We start from the raw sequence: 15,460 nt of genomic DNA, 5'->3' as shown, positions 1-15,460 counted from the left end.
TTATAAAGCAATCTGTGTGATTTGCATGATGCATGGTGGATGAAATGCAAAATAAATGCCCTTGGTCATTTGATGATGCTTCTGCTCATCAGTGTGATTCATTTCTACGCTGAACTTAATATTTGATATAGATTCACAAAAGCTCCCTTGATCGTGACGCAGACTGGTCTATCTTGATCTATAGTTTCCTAATGGTTGCGTTGTTGAACAAATTAGTACTCTTAATATGTTCTTAACAATGTGGATGAACAAAGTCCACAGTACACCATGCTTCAACCAGACATCCATGCCATAAAATAGTCCCCTCACGTAAAATCCATCCATAAACTGTCGCACATCCTGTGTGTGCATGTGTGTCATGCATATCCCCCCCTTTCAAAAGGTCAGATTAGCAGGGCAAAGCTTTGCTGAAACACAAGCTAAGACAACATACTAGCCGCTTTTACACTGGCCTTGAAAGCTGTAAAATATACGGAAAATGTGATCCGCACCTCTGATGTGAAAGTGATGAATGCGGAGTCGTGGATAATTGTGTTACGCCTTTCGTTCCGCCAGTGGAGGTTGTCATATCGCCGGATCAGCTTCCACTCCGCCTCCACCTGAAAGCGTAGGAGCGGCGACACAGAACGGTGCGAATGGTCAGCTCATTCATAAAAAAAGTACAGGGCAAACCACCTCATGCACCAAGAAAGGCATACTGTAAGTGAAAGTAAAAAAAAGTAGCCTAAACAATCATGACTGCAGGGGCGCCAGGAGGAATGCTCCGTGGCTACACTATGAGTAAGTAGGTTAGGCTTTATGCTCAAACGATATTTGACATTAGTAGGTAAAATTAACGGATATAATAATAAGCTTCAGAGGATGTATCTTAGGCGTAGCTTGCATAGCTGTCTGTGGCGAGTTGGTCTGAGGATATTCCCTCTGGAATCCAGCTCCAGAACTACAATCTGTCTAGCTAGCCAGTAGGGCTGGGTATCGCCACTGACTTCCCGATACGATACGATTCCGATACACAAGGTCCAAAGTCAGTATGATTTCCGATACGATACGATTCGATATCGATATTTTAGTTACAATACCAGTTTTGCTTTGATAATGGAAAAGATTCAATTAAATTGTACAAGGAACCCTCTAACCTGGTGCATTATTAAAACATATTAATATTTAAATTAAGAATTGACCATAAAGCAAGCAGTTACATCATGTAATTATTTTTTATTTAAACATGACCAACATAGTCATTCAACATCTTATCTTTCTTTACAGTCTTCTGTCTCTTTCTTTACAGTCTTCTGTGAGAAGCCAAACAAATTTAGATTTCCAATATACAACAGAATCATTGAACAGCAGCATGTTGTAAACAGTGTTTCATAAAGTAGCTCATGGTGCATGCACAATGCACATTCTCAACCTGGTTTTAACACTTATTACCACTGTGGAGGAGGATCAGCAGCATCCACTTCAACAGGAACAAGGGAGTCGTCTTCCTGCTGTACAGGCACAGCAGCTCCATCACCATCAGCTTGTTGCTGTTGAAAGATAAAATAAATATTCATGATCAGGATAATAAATAAACCAATAAACCATCATATACAAATACTGTAGTGTAGTGTACAGGAACACTCAGTTACTTCTATAACTTACATTAGATGCCTCCACTTGCTCCAGACGAGCAGCTTCAGTCAAGACAGTGGTCAGCCTGGAGAAGGTGTCATCACGGGCCCGATCGGACAAGAAGGGCAGAGAAGTAATTGTCGGGTACGAATCCGTAGCTCTGGATGTCCAGCTGTCGCAAGTTATAGCGACTCTCTCTGCTGACTTCAGTGAAGTTGAGACGTTCTTTTTCACCTCTTCATACAGCTTTGGGATTGCCACTTCACTCAGTTGTTTGCGTGACGGTAGCAGTGGCACGTAGCGTGGTTCAAGTGACTTAATGAGGCTTCGCAAGCCAACATTTTCTACAACGCTGTACGGCCGCAGATCTTTGCAAATAAAACTTGCCAGAGCAGATGTTATTCTCTGTGCACGTGGAGAAGTGGATAGAAGCTTGCACGTAAATGCTTTCCCCAGCGAGGCTTGTTGCTGCTTTGAGATGTGGCGGCACCTTGAGTAGAGCAGCCTCCCCCATGTTTGTCCCCCAAGAACTAAACCACGCGAGACTAACGGGTAAAAGAAAATACAAAATAAAATAACGGGGTAAAATGCATTTTAAAATATCGATACTGGGATTTATGTATCGATACTTGTTCCTTCACATGAATATCGATTCAATATCGATATATCGATTTTTTTTAACCCAGCCCTACTAGCCAGTTGTGCGTTCCGTTACAAAAACTACTAACGTTATAGTAGTCATGTGCATTTATAGCCTATACTATTCCCCCGACGAACGTTATGCAGACTGCAGCTGTTTGATATGCGGGCGTCGTCTTTCAGAAGGGACGCTAATTAGGCTACTTCATGGGAATAATTTGCTTTACAAAAAACTGGAACCAAAAGATAAGAATGAGCCTTGTACCTAATAGCCTACAGGATGGTGCCTCTGTGATCCATAAAGTCGATCAGATGAATATTGAAAGCCTTGTTACCATGCTGCATGTGGACAACACTTTCGTGTTTTATCACTTTGATGTTCTTAATGACCGCAGCTGCACGTTGGCTGGCGTACATCGGCAATGTTTGGTTGTTGAATGAATTTGTTCATCATACAGTAGCCTAGGCTATACTAACCTATGAAAATATTAATTTAGGCTAGGAGGAGCCTCCCCTCGCTTAATTTCAATCTGGGAGGGGTGGATGTCACCTGAAAGCACACCCCAGGACGGGAATGTGGCGGTCCTGCTTGGCTCTGTGTGAAAACAATTTCTGTGGCAAGGCTGCCGGCGTTGCGGGCCTTCTGAATGGCAATATTGCACGATCTGTGTGTGAAAGTGGCTAGTCAGAACATGGAGGAGCCAAGGCTTAGTCATGGGCCATTGTCACAAAGTCCTACAGCTGTGCAGGGTGGACTTGAGCCTGCACAGGCCTACCCTCTGCTCCTTGAAGTTCAGGCCCTGCTAGGCATGACAAAGGAGGAATAGGGTCTGGCGACGGCCCGGGATATTGGGAAACAGGCAGGGGCCCCATTAGGCCCTGGTGGCTCTGGAGCCTGGGGTATCCTACAAGGCAGCAACAAGGTTGAATGTCCTCCCAAGCCAACCTCGACCTACAAGCAGGAGGAGGCTGGGAGGTTGTGGCTGGCACAGGAGGGGCAGGAGGAGGCTGGGAGGTTGTGGCTGGCACAGGAGGGGCAGGAGGAGGCTGGGAGGTTGTGGCTGGCACAGGAGGGGCAGGAGGAGGGACCCTCCGAAGTCGACAGAAACCATCGCTGAGCGTAACGGTCCCACACTGATGGGCTATCTGAAGAGGCTGAGCCCAGAAGGATGCCATCCCATTTCTCCATGTGCCCGGCCACCCCTCCATCCCGTGGGCAAGCTGTCTGGATATATTTTCAAACTATTTGGACGCCATGAACTTTTTGGATAACAGAAGATGAATGAACGAGGTTCACACTGCGCCATACTTCAAACAGACAACTTTACTTCCTCCATAGTCTCACACTAACAACCCATTCATGTAGGAAAACAGTCTGTTAGGTCAAACCAACATCTATAAATGTGTTGAACATCCTGTGTGTCATACAGATGTTACTCTTGGCCGCATTACTGCTGGGTTAAGCTGCATTCACATTGGGTCAGATGATCAGGCATCGCAGGGTCGTACCGTACGTCTGTGTGGGAGTCTCACTACTCGGTGTCTGTTTAAGTGATGTCATGTTGTGAATTTTTGATAGCCTTGTAGAAGAAATAGAAATAATGTTACTAACCAGAAATCCCAATTTGAAGAGCGACAGTACGCCACGTGGCTGCATGGCGATTTATGTCTTTGTACTCCCTCAGGGCAGGGTTGTACAGCTCTGGCCAGCTCATCGCAGCGACAATCAGTCTGTCTTCCATCTTCACAGCTGCTTGGTAAACAGTGAACGTTACAATGTTGAATCAGTGTTGAATGGTAAACAAGACTCTCTATGCGTCTTCCGGTCTGATCGCTGGCTGCGTGATTGGCCACCGGAGCGTGAGGTCAGGTTCCGTTTCTCCAACGGTTGAATATTTCCACCGTCTCCGGCGGAGGGCCATACCATTGTTTTTTTTGCCAAACCCCCTGCGACGGCACCCTGGGAGCACTACCACACTACCCTTGTTAACAATGAATGGAGTGCGGAGTGGAGGGGGAGGGGCAATCTGGCAAGTCAGAGCCAATGTGAATTTGGCCTTACAACGGGGCTGCTGCAGCAGTAAAAGTAGAGACTTTTGTTATTGAAATGTTTTGTTTGTTCTTTACAAAAGCCCCCCTCACTGCTGCCACGGCAGTAACAATGTAATGTGCTTGCTCGTTTGTTTAACTGATTGATCTTACATTCATTTTCTTCTAGTCATTATAACATTAGACCTTTGTGTGTACATTAAGCGACTTATTTTACCTTTCATTGATAAGACTATCTGCTAAGCCAAGACACACCATGTGTAAGTGTACATAGAGGATTTTCAAATCAATAGAACTAATTAACTAGAGTATTTAGACTGTTTTGGCAGTGAATGCTGAAAGGAAAAGTTGCTTCTGCCCTGTGTGACGCATGGCTTTTCTGCAGTTGGTACTGATTAGCACTGTGTGGGGACTATTGATAGGAAAGGTCATGTTCTCAACATGTTTATTTCTGGAAAATTAATGTGCCTGCTCAGTGCCCGGCGGCCTATTGTGTGGAATACCAGCGGCATCACATAAGCCTAACTGTGATTGACAGCAGCATAAAGCTGCTTCCCATCACGTTTGCTGTCTCGCTTCCATGTGTTTTTACATGATACAGAACGGCCACTGTTGTGGGGAGGGAAATTGGCACAGTTGTCAGAGAGGGTGGACACTAGGGATGAGCGAGTACACCATTATCTGTATCTGATTAACTAACTAAATTATCTGTATCCATCTCTGTACTTGGAGGGGGCGTGGCTTAACTAAAAGTGGGTGGGGTTTCGACTGAAAGCGGGTGTAGCTTAAGTTTTGCTTGTTTGTTGATGTTGGCAGTTCAGCATGCCGAGATGCCACCAAAATGTTCAAAGTATGGCAAAAAGGAATGGAGTACTATATTTGTATCGGTATCACTTTAATGGTACTGGTATTGTGCATTTTTTAAACGATACCCTGCCCTAATCACAAGTACGAATATTGACACATACTCTGATGTAAAAAGTGCATAAAAAGTACATTATCTATTCTCGTTTCATTCGAGTACTCTGCTCGTCCATAGTGGACACACACCCGCGCTCTCTAAAACATACCAGGGAAACCTAATACAGACTTCAGCTGAAAACTACAACCGGCATACCTAAATTAAATAAATTTAAGGAAAATTGACTGACTTTTTCCTCTGTACAGTTTTGCAATAGTTTTCCCCTAACGTTGAAGTTTGCCACGACTGTTGGAGCAGCCAAGAACAGCAGCGGTTCTACCTGATCTCCTAGACATCGTTCTTGTGTCAAAGTTGTATAGAAATGTGCCAAATCAGTGCCAAATCCTCATGAGAGCTCGCATACAAAGCAATGGTGTTACATGGGTGCGGTAGTGAGATGCCACCGCAGTAATGACAACTTATTTACTTCCACCTACTTACCTGGATTTGTGTATTCCTCCTACGTATGTCAAATATGAGACTGTGCTGCACATAACTGCAACAATGCACAGCAATCTGAAAGGGCGCCAGAAGGCCATTGAAAGTCACCCAATCAATCCCAACATTAGCCCGGTCTCTCCTCTGGTCCCTGCATATTGTATCAGCGCTGGTGTGTCCTCCACTGGCCTGGTCTCTCCTCTGGTCCCTGCATATTGTATCAGTGCTGGTGTGTCCTCCACTGGCCTGGTCTCTCCTCTGGTCCCTGCATATTGTATCAGTGCTGGTGTGTCCTCCACTGGCCTGGTCTCTCCTCTGGTCCCTGCATATTGTATCTGTGTGTCCTCCACTGGCCTGGTCTCTCCTCTGGTCCCTGCATATTGTATCTGTGTGTCCTCCACTGGCCTGGTCTCTCCTCTGATCCCTGCATATTGTATCGGTGTGTCCTCCACTGGCCTGGTCTCTCCTCTGATCCCTGCATATTGTATCAGTGCTGGTGTGTCCTCCACTGGCCTGGTCTCTCCTCTGGTCCCTGCATATTGTATCGGTGTGTCCTCCACTGGCCTGGTCTCTCCTCTGCTCCCTGCATATTGTATCAGTGCCGGTGTGTCCTCTACTGGCCTGGTCTCTCCTCTGGTCCCTGCATATTGTATCAGTGCTGGTGTGTCCTCTACTGGCCTGGTCTCTCCTCTGGTCCCTGCATATTGTATCTGTGTGTCCTCCACTGGCCTGGTATCTCCTCTGGTCCCTGCATATTGTATCAGCACCGGTGTGTCCTCCACTGGCCTGGTCTCTCCTCTGGTCCCTGCATATTGTATCAGTGCCGGCATGTCCTCTACTGGCCTGGTCTCTCCTCTGGTCCCTGCATATTGTATCAGCGCCGGTGTGTCCTCTACTGGCCTGGTCTCTCCTCTGGTCCCTGCATATTGTATCAGTGCCGGTGTGTCCTCTACTGGCCTGGTCTCTCCTCTGGTCCCTGCATATTGTATCAGCGCCGGTGTGTCCTCCACTGGCCTGGTCTCTCCTCTGGTCCCTGCATATTGTATCAGCGCCGGTGTGTCGTCCACTGGCCTGGTCTCTCCTCTGGTCCCTGCATATCTTATCACAGCCGGTCCTCTGGTCCCTGCATATTGTATCAGCGCCGGTGTGTCCTCCACTGGCCTGGTCTCTCCTCTGGTCCCTGCATATCTTATCACAGCCGGTCCTCTGGTCCCTGCATATTGTATCAGCGCCGGTGTGTCCTCTACTGGCCTGGTCTCTCCTCTGGTCCCTGCATATCTTATCACAGCCGGTGTGTCCTCCACTGGCCTGGTCTCTCCTCTGCTCCCTGCATATTGTATCAGCTCCAGTGTGTCCTCCACTGGTCTGGTCTCTCCTCTGCTCCCTGCATATTGTATCAGCACCGGTGTGTCCTCCACTGGCCTGGTCTCTCCTCTGGTCTCTGCATATTGTATCGGTGTGTCCTCTACTGGCCCAGTCTCTCCTCTGGTCTCTGCATATTGTATTGGTGTGTCCTCCACTGGCCTGGTCTCTCCTCTGGTCCCTGCATATTGTATCAGTGTGTGTCCTCCACTGGCCTAGTCTCTTCTCTGGTCTCTGCATATTGTATCTGTGTGTCCTCCACTGGCCTGATCTCTCCTCTGGTCCCTGCATATTGTATCAGCGCTGGTGTGTCCTCCACTGGCCTGGTCTCTCCTCTGGTCCCTGCATATTGTATCTGTGTGTCCTCCACTGGCCTGGTCTCTCCTCTGGTCCCTGCATATTGTATCAGCGCCGGTGTGTCCTCTACTGGCCTGGTCTCTCCTCTGGTCCCTGCATATTGTATCAGCGCCGGTGTGTCCTCTACTGGCCTGGTCTCTCCTCTGGTCCCTGCATATCTTATCACAGCCGGTGTGTCCTCCACTGGCCTGGTCTCTCCTCTGCTCCCTGCATATTGTATCAGCTCCAGTGTGTCCTCCACTGGCCTGGTCTCTCCTCTGCTCCCTGCATATTGTATCAGCACCGGTGTGTCCTCCACTGGCCTGGTCTCTCCTCTGGTCTCTGCATATTGTATCGGTGTGTCCTCTACTGGCCCAGTCTCTCCTCTGGTCTCTGCATATTGTATTGGTGTGTCCTCCACTGGCCTGGTCTCTCCTCTGGTCCCTGCATATTGTATCAGTGTGTGTCCTCCACTGGCCTAGTCTCTTCTCTGGTCTCTGCATATTGTATCTGTGTGTCCTCCACTGGCCTGATCTCTCCTCTGGTCCCTGCATATTGTATCAGCGCTGGTGTGTCCTCCACTGGCCTGGTCTCTCCTCTGGTCCCTGCATATTGTATCTGTGTGTCCTCCACTGGCCTGGTCTCTCCTCTGGTCCCTGCATATTGTATCAGCGCCGGTGTGTCCTCTACTGGCCTGGTCTCTCCTCTGGTCCCTGCATATTGTATCTGTGTGTCCTCCACTGGCCTGGTCTCTCCTCTGGTCCCTGCATATTGTATCTGTGTGTCCTCCACTGGCCTGGTCTCTCCTCTGGTCCCTGCATATTGTATCAGCGCCGGTGTGTCCTTCACTGGCCTGGTCTCTCCTCTGTTCCCTGCATAATTGTATCAGCGCCGGTGTGTCCTCCACTGGCCTGATCTCTCCTCTGGTCCCTGCATATTGTATCGGTGTGTCCTCCACTGGCCTGGTCTCTCCTCTGGTCCCTGCATAATTGTATCAGCGCCGGTGTGTCCTCCACTGGCCTGATCTCTCCTCTGGTCCCTGCATATTGTATCGGTGTGTCCTCCACTGGCCTGATCTCTCCTCTGGTCCCTGCATATTGTATCGGTGTGTCCTCCACTGGCCTGATCTCTCCTCTGGTCCCTGCATATTGTATCGATGTGTCCTCCACTGGCCTGGGCTCTCCTCTGGTCCCCGCATAATTGTATCAGCGCCGGTGTGTCCTCCACTGGCCTGGTCTCTCCTCTGGTCCCTGCATATTGTATCGGTGTGTCCTCCACTGGCCTGGGCTCTCCTCTGGTCCCCGCATAATTGTATCAGCGCCGGTGTGTCCTCCACTAGCCTGATCTCTCCTCTGGTCCCTGCATATTGTATCGGTGTGTCCTCCACTGGCCTGGTCTCTCCTCTGGTCCCTGCATATTGTATCGATGTGTCCTCCACTGGCCTGGTCTCTCCTCTGTTCCCTGCATATTGTATCGGTGTGTCCTCCACTGGCCTGATCTCTCCTCTGGTCCCTGCATAATTGTATCAGCGCCGGTGTGTCCTCCACTAGCCTGATCTCTCCTCTGGTCCCTGCATATTGTATCGGTGTGTCCTCCACTAGCCTGATCTCTCCTCTGGTCCCTGCATATTGTATCGGTGTGTCCTCCACTGGCCTGATCTCTCCTCTGGTCTCTGCATATTGTATCGGTGTGTCCTCCACTGGCCTGGTCTCTCCTCTGGTCCCTGCATATTGTATCGATGTGTCCTCCACTGGCCTGGGCTCTCCTCTGGTCCCCGCATAATTGTATCAGCGCCGGTGTGTCCTCTACTGGCATTGATTGAGGAGGGTGTTTGAGGGAAGGGCATCATTACACAAAATAAGGCTCTCCAGACTTTCTTCCAGCCTGTTGTTGGATGTGCAGGGATTAATTAAGTCCATCTACAGCAGGCAGTGTTGACTGTGTGGAGACTTGGTGATTATCAGTGATGGGTCGTCGTGGGATCGCCCAGGGAGAAGAAAACGCCTCCATGGCTGTTAAGCTGTCTAAATGTGGGCAACTTTCTTTTTTTAGAATAACAGTGTGGGGGCTTCACATTATTATTCCCCCCCTGTTTTCTTTGTTTGTTTTGCAGAAAGAAATGGGAAATGACTGCAAAAGCTCGACACAAAAGGTAAATGGAACTTTCGTGCATTGACCTAGCTTTTGCGCCTGTGTGTGTTCATGTATGAAGGGCTGGGTTCAGCTTTTTGGCCTTTTGGGGATTTGGGATCCGTGTGTAATGTTGTTGTATGTGCTATCCATCTAATTAAAGTCATAAGCGGGTAAGAGGGTTATTACTTTTATTATTATTATAATTTACATGCTCCCTCCTGGCCACAAATACGAATATGCTGACAACACACAGCTACATCTTCCCTTGAAGTCCAGAAAAGCAGATAGCCTTGCCATCTTAAGGAGACAAAGGGTTGGCTAGTTTCAGATTTTATTTCAAGCTTGTATTTCCTCTCACCTACACTACTGTAACTCTTTTATTCCTGCATGAATCAAACGTTTCTCCAATGCACCAAGCTGGAATAGAATGCACATTTTCTTTTCTTGATTGTTGTGAAACACTTTGTTTTTGAAAAGTGCTTATTCATATAAGAATAAGCTGTCTTTCGTGGACGATGTCTGACAGGTAAAAGCTGATGGAGATTATTCTGCATATTAAATTAACCTATTGATTTTTTTTTTACATCTACTGTGAAACTAAATGCAAGAATAATTGCAGTGTTGAGTGTTCTATTTAATTTAACCCGGGACCTTCTTGCTGTGAGGCAGTAGCGTTAACCATTGAGCCACCGTGCCATCCTATAATAATTTGTATACTATCGTCTTCTAGATTTTGGTGTCAACATTTGTAATATTTGATTTAGTAAGACAGAGCAACACACACACACACACACACACACACGCGGAAATCTGAAGGACCACTCTACACAGTTCTACAAGTAGAGGTAAATGCACTTGGAAGAGTTGCAGGTGCTGCTACTTATAATACTTATAAGTAGCAGCACTTATAATACTTAGAAATTCTTATAAATAAGTGGATACATTATACTGGTTATGATACAGTGATACTAAGCTTGAATTACAGAACAACTTGAGATGAGATGAGATAAACTTTATTGTCCCCTGGGGGAAATTTGTCTTGGTCAAAAAGTGCATAATATGCACTTTTATAGCCACATCCGAGCTTAACAAACAGACCACATACAAACAGTCAACAACAAAGAACATAGAGACACTCCACAATTGCACTAATTTCAACAGAGGTAAGTGTACTCCAAGACATAATAGTTGCAAAACCCCATTGCACTAATTTGGCTACCCTATGGTTACCCATAGCTTTCTTTCTTTTGTGAAAACTCACAGGCTGTAGAGTTTCTTTGTCCTTTGTTGAAGTATGCTGATGATGCCATGATAGTCTGTCCTTGGCAATAAAGCAGGAAGCCAGCAGACACCACACTGGACTGCTGCTGTTACAGTCCAACATGCACGGATCACAACAAATCACTGTTTTCCTGTGGCTTTGATTCTCTGTGTGTCTGTCAATCTGCATTACCTCAACCATATTTCATTTCTCCCAATGCTACAGCCTTGAACCTGTTACCCCCCAGTCAAACAGTAAGCTGTAACTCAAATCTCTGCATAAACTAATGTTGTTTGACAAGCTGTATGATAAGATTCACTTTATTTCATTTCACCCCCGTTTTTCCCTCTTTTTAATCTGAGAGCATTATGCCTGTGGCAATATCACAATATTTCACCTTGAAAGAAGGCATTCTGAAAGAGACAAAAATGAAATTCCACAAGATGGACGATTTTGGCCTGCACACCACCTCAAAGTCACATACCTTAACGTGAAAAAATGAGGATGGCACCCTATCAGTGGGGGATGAGTTATTGCTGCAAGGCGGCCTATAGACAATCTGTCCCGTGGTATAATATGTGTGTAAATGATAATGTTAAAGGTTATTGTCATGCTTCGCTGCTGACTCAAAATACATTGCCTCTCTGGAAGCTGGCTGATCATTAACTCAAGGTGTCAGGAGGAGGCACACATTTGCTCAGTGGCATTCTCCCAAGCCAAAAAGGTATGTAATGCTCCCCCCTCCAGGGAAAGATGCTCCAGTTGTGTGACATGTATCAGCACTGAATATCTCAGAACCTTCCTCTCGGATATCTTAAGGTTTTGCTTTAACCTTGAAAACACAATGTTGTTGTTGTTTTCTTCTTTTTACTAGTTCACACTTTCAATAACATCCATTCCCTCAGTGTCATACTGGGGATCAGGCTGCCCTCTATATCTCAACTGGACGTGATGCTTCATAATATGCATCCTACTGCATCTGCGTCGGAGCATGTATTAATTCCTAGATGTACACGGCTGTATGAGAAGATGACTCATGGCACTCGAGGAGCCATGTTGTATCCAAACATTGATTTAATTTCTAATAGGAACACTAATAGACATCCAAAGCGGGGATGCACACACAAGAATATATTCATCAAAATCAGAAAAAAGGGGAAACATGGCGGAAGGAACCGAGGAGCAGTAATTACAGAACACAATGTTGCCATCAAGACCGGGCTTTGAGCTTGACCTTACAGGGGTGATGAATGGTGCAAGTCCTGCTCGTGACATCCAAGCAGGGAGTCATCAATGTTAGCGGGCAACTGCGGGCTATGAGGTAATTAATCATGCAACATAGGCCCGGTCCTGATTTTAATTAACGGCCAAACACATTTGGAGGAGAGCATGAGGATTGGACTGAAGCTCGTTGTCTTGGACTCTGATCATCCCAGCGTTTTGGCTACAACTATAACTGCTATAGTTGACTGAGAGCCATGCTATAACCTGCTATACTTGAAGGTGAGCCATGGAAATCAACAAGGCCCCTCAAGATTCCAATAATGTTTCCTCATAGAACGATCACTAAGCGTGTGTTGCCAGGCAACAACTACAAATCTAGGCAATAAACAACACTTTGGTTAATATTCCCAAGCAGCTAAATTTGAACTGAATGGCTTGTGGTGTCTGGTGTCTCAAAACAGTTCCAGACCATTCAACAGATCTTTCGCACAACATGATTTTTGAAGTTTCGACACGATTCAATAATCTCACTGCAGTTACTCATTTGATCAAATCATTTTGGACTCAAATAATCCAAAACCCAAATGAGCAAACTGTAATGACTTCTAGAGGTGGAAAATTACACATTTACTGTACTCAAATACCGTTTGTTTATTTAAACGGTTCCCCATTAGCTGACGGCAAGATGCAAGCTAGTCTTCCTAGGTGTACTTAAGGACTATTTGGAGGTACTGGCAATTTATACTTTACCTTGACCTATTTCCATTTTGTGAGAGGTTCTACTTTTCCTCCACTACATTTCATAGGGAAATATTGTACTTTTTCCTCCACTACAAAAGTAAAGGTATCTGACTGCTGGAGTTACTAGTTACTTTACAGAGCCAGGTCTTACATTCAAAACATATAATAAGCATATCAAATATGTTGCATAGTTAGAGTTTAAACTCCCCAACAGTATATGGAACACTGAGCAGTTAGACTGACATTTAGTCAGTCAACTTTTGATACAAGATCATTTTAATAGCCATAGTAATCATATTGCAAATGATGAATTTGTCTTTGTACAGTAGCCTATGCAGCGCAGCAATCACAACAATAGCAGAAAATGGAGCAAACAGAAAACTAACTACCGTATAAATTATAAAGTGCAAAGTAAAAGTCCCTTAAAGTGATATAATGGTGGGGATAGGATAATGACCGTGGGAAATTGTCCACGTAAATGTCCATGCAAATGTCCAGTAAAGTCCTTTAAGTCAGTGGTCCCAACCACTGGGCCGCGGACCGGTACCGGGCTGCAATGCATTTGGTACCGGGCCGCGAGCCGGTCACTTTCTTTTTTTTTTTTCATAAACATAGGCTGTAATATTATAGGCTGTGTGTGGTAGTTAAAACATAGTTACAAGTATGTATTCACCTTATGTTCAGACCTTACAGTGGGCCAAATTCTTCCGGGTCCTTTTAACACTTCCGGCGGTCACGGCGCAAAATAAGAGAGTTGTTTTTGGAGCGGACAGTGAAGGGGGTAAAATAAAGAACGTAGCCTACTACTTTGAGCCGGTACACAGCAAGCAAGCGAGTATCCACTGTTAGCCAGGTCAGATAACGTTATCGTCGACAATGACGAGCACTTTCTTGTAAAACATACCTGGACTCAGTGGCGGCCGGCCACTAGACGGCGCCAGGGCGCCGCCCCACCTACTGCATCCACATCATTGACAGTAAATATCCACATGAAGAAGAGGGAAATAAAACATTATATATATATTTTCATGAGCGAGGTGAATATTAGATAGTGAGTATATAATCTGCAATAAATATGTAGATTCATAATTATCTACATGTGTACTGTTTTTGGGTCAATATTTTCTTGCACCGAATTGACACGGACGCCGTCCGGGGACTTCCGGTTTACACCAGTGCAGATCATTAGAGTATCAGGATCTGTGTAGTTGCACATGCGCTGTTCACTCTCAAAAACAAAGGGATTTGGGTGGGCTCTGGGCGCACGTATCTAGCGACCAAGTGGAGGGGTCAGGTAGAGTGAGTGTCGTGACGTAGGCTAGGCTGCTACGTAGATGGGTAGCGACGCAGTATATATAAACACTAGTAGCAGTCCCACGCCGACGGCTTTGTTGTCTCCCTGCAGCACGCGCGCGAAGCAAAGAAGTTTGTTTTCAACTGCCATAAAACACAAAAGACGTTTTGCAAGAATGGAGAATGAAAATTCTGTGAAGTCACTCAAAACGACGCCGTTTGAGAGACGGACTTTACAGGAGAAGCATCGAGTGAAAGAGCTTGGACCAGATCACCCTGAGCTCGCCATTAAACAACAGGCTACAGACAGAGGAAGAAAATACACTTGTTTCTAGTAGCTAGTAACGTCCGTTACTACTTGCTTGATTTAGGGCTGAAGTGGACGATAATTCAATAGCCTATTATTGTTGTCTTTCAGTGGAATCATCGTGATGATATGAAGTTATTTTAATAGTGCCATTTTTGATGTCTAAATTGATGATGACAAGCAAATGTTACTTAAAAACTGATCAAATGAGGTATGGCAGGAATATTATTTTGTTTGACATCACCATTCAGTTCAATGAGATGAACACTGATTTTGCATACGTGAAACATATGATATTGATATTGAGAAGAATCCTTATGATTATATTGATTTCAACCCCATCGTCCAGGCCTATATATAGCCTTCCCTGGACAAAAATGCACGAGCCGCTACTGCCTGGACTCCAACAAAGAAAGCTTCAGATAGTGTTCTCTCCTCCGAGTTGCGCTCGAGCCACTAACGTCAATAAGACCCGCAGACGTTAACGTAATTCCCTGGAATGCGAGACTTAACGAGCCAGTTACATGGCGTTGCATTCTTAGACATTGCCGTTTGCTTTTATTTGGTATGTTACATACAATTGTAGGGGTGGGGGAAAAAATCGATTCACCTAAGTATCGCGATTTTTAATGTCACGATTTTTTGGATCGATCTTTTATTCCAGAATCGATAATCGCAAATTAAAAAAAAAAAAAAAAAAAAAAAAAAAAAAAAATTGGGTGCTTGCAGTCAGGCCACTCACTGAACAGCAGGCCAGGCGCCACCTACTGGTTTACTAGTGGTTTTATTACTTTATTAGTTAGTCTGAAGTAATAATTACACTTCAGGGTTAAAGTGGGTGCATCTCATTGTAAAATTGGACTTCAAACGGCCCAAATCTGGCTTCAAACGGCCCAAATTTCACGCGCGTTGGCCCATATCGGCCTGGCCTGCTTGGTATCTAATGCCCGGCCTGAATTATGATCCCAGTCCGCCCCTGTTTTTAACTATATCGCCCAACCCTACTCATGATATATAATATACAGTCTCTAGTGTATGATTAAACTTTTCCCATGTTCTAATCTAGTGTAAAAAAGCAAACAAACTGAAAAAAGAAAAGAAA

The sequence above is a fragment of the Poromitra crassiceps genome (genome assembly GCF_964638095.1).
Source record: "Poromitra crassiceps genome assembly, chromosome: 2".
NCBI classification, from domain to species: Eukaryota; Metazoa; Chordata; class Actinopteri; order Beryciformes; family Melamphaidae; genus Poromitra; species Poromitra crassiceps.
Note: the sequence above shows the minus strand (reverse complement) of the source record.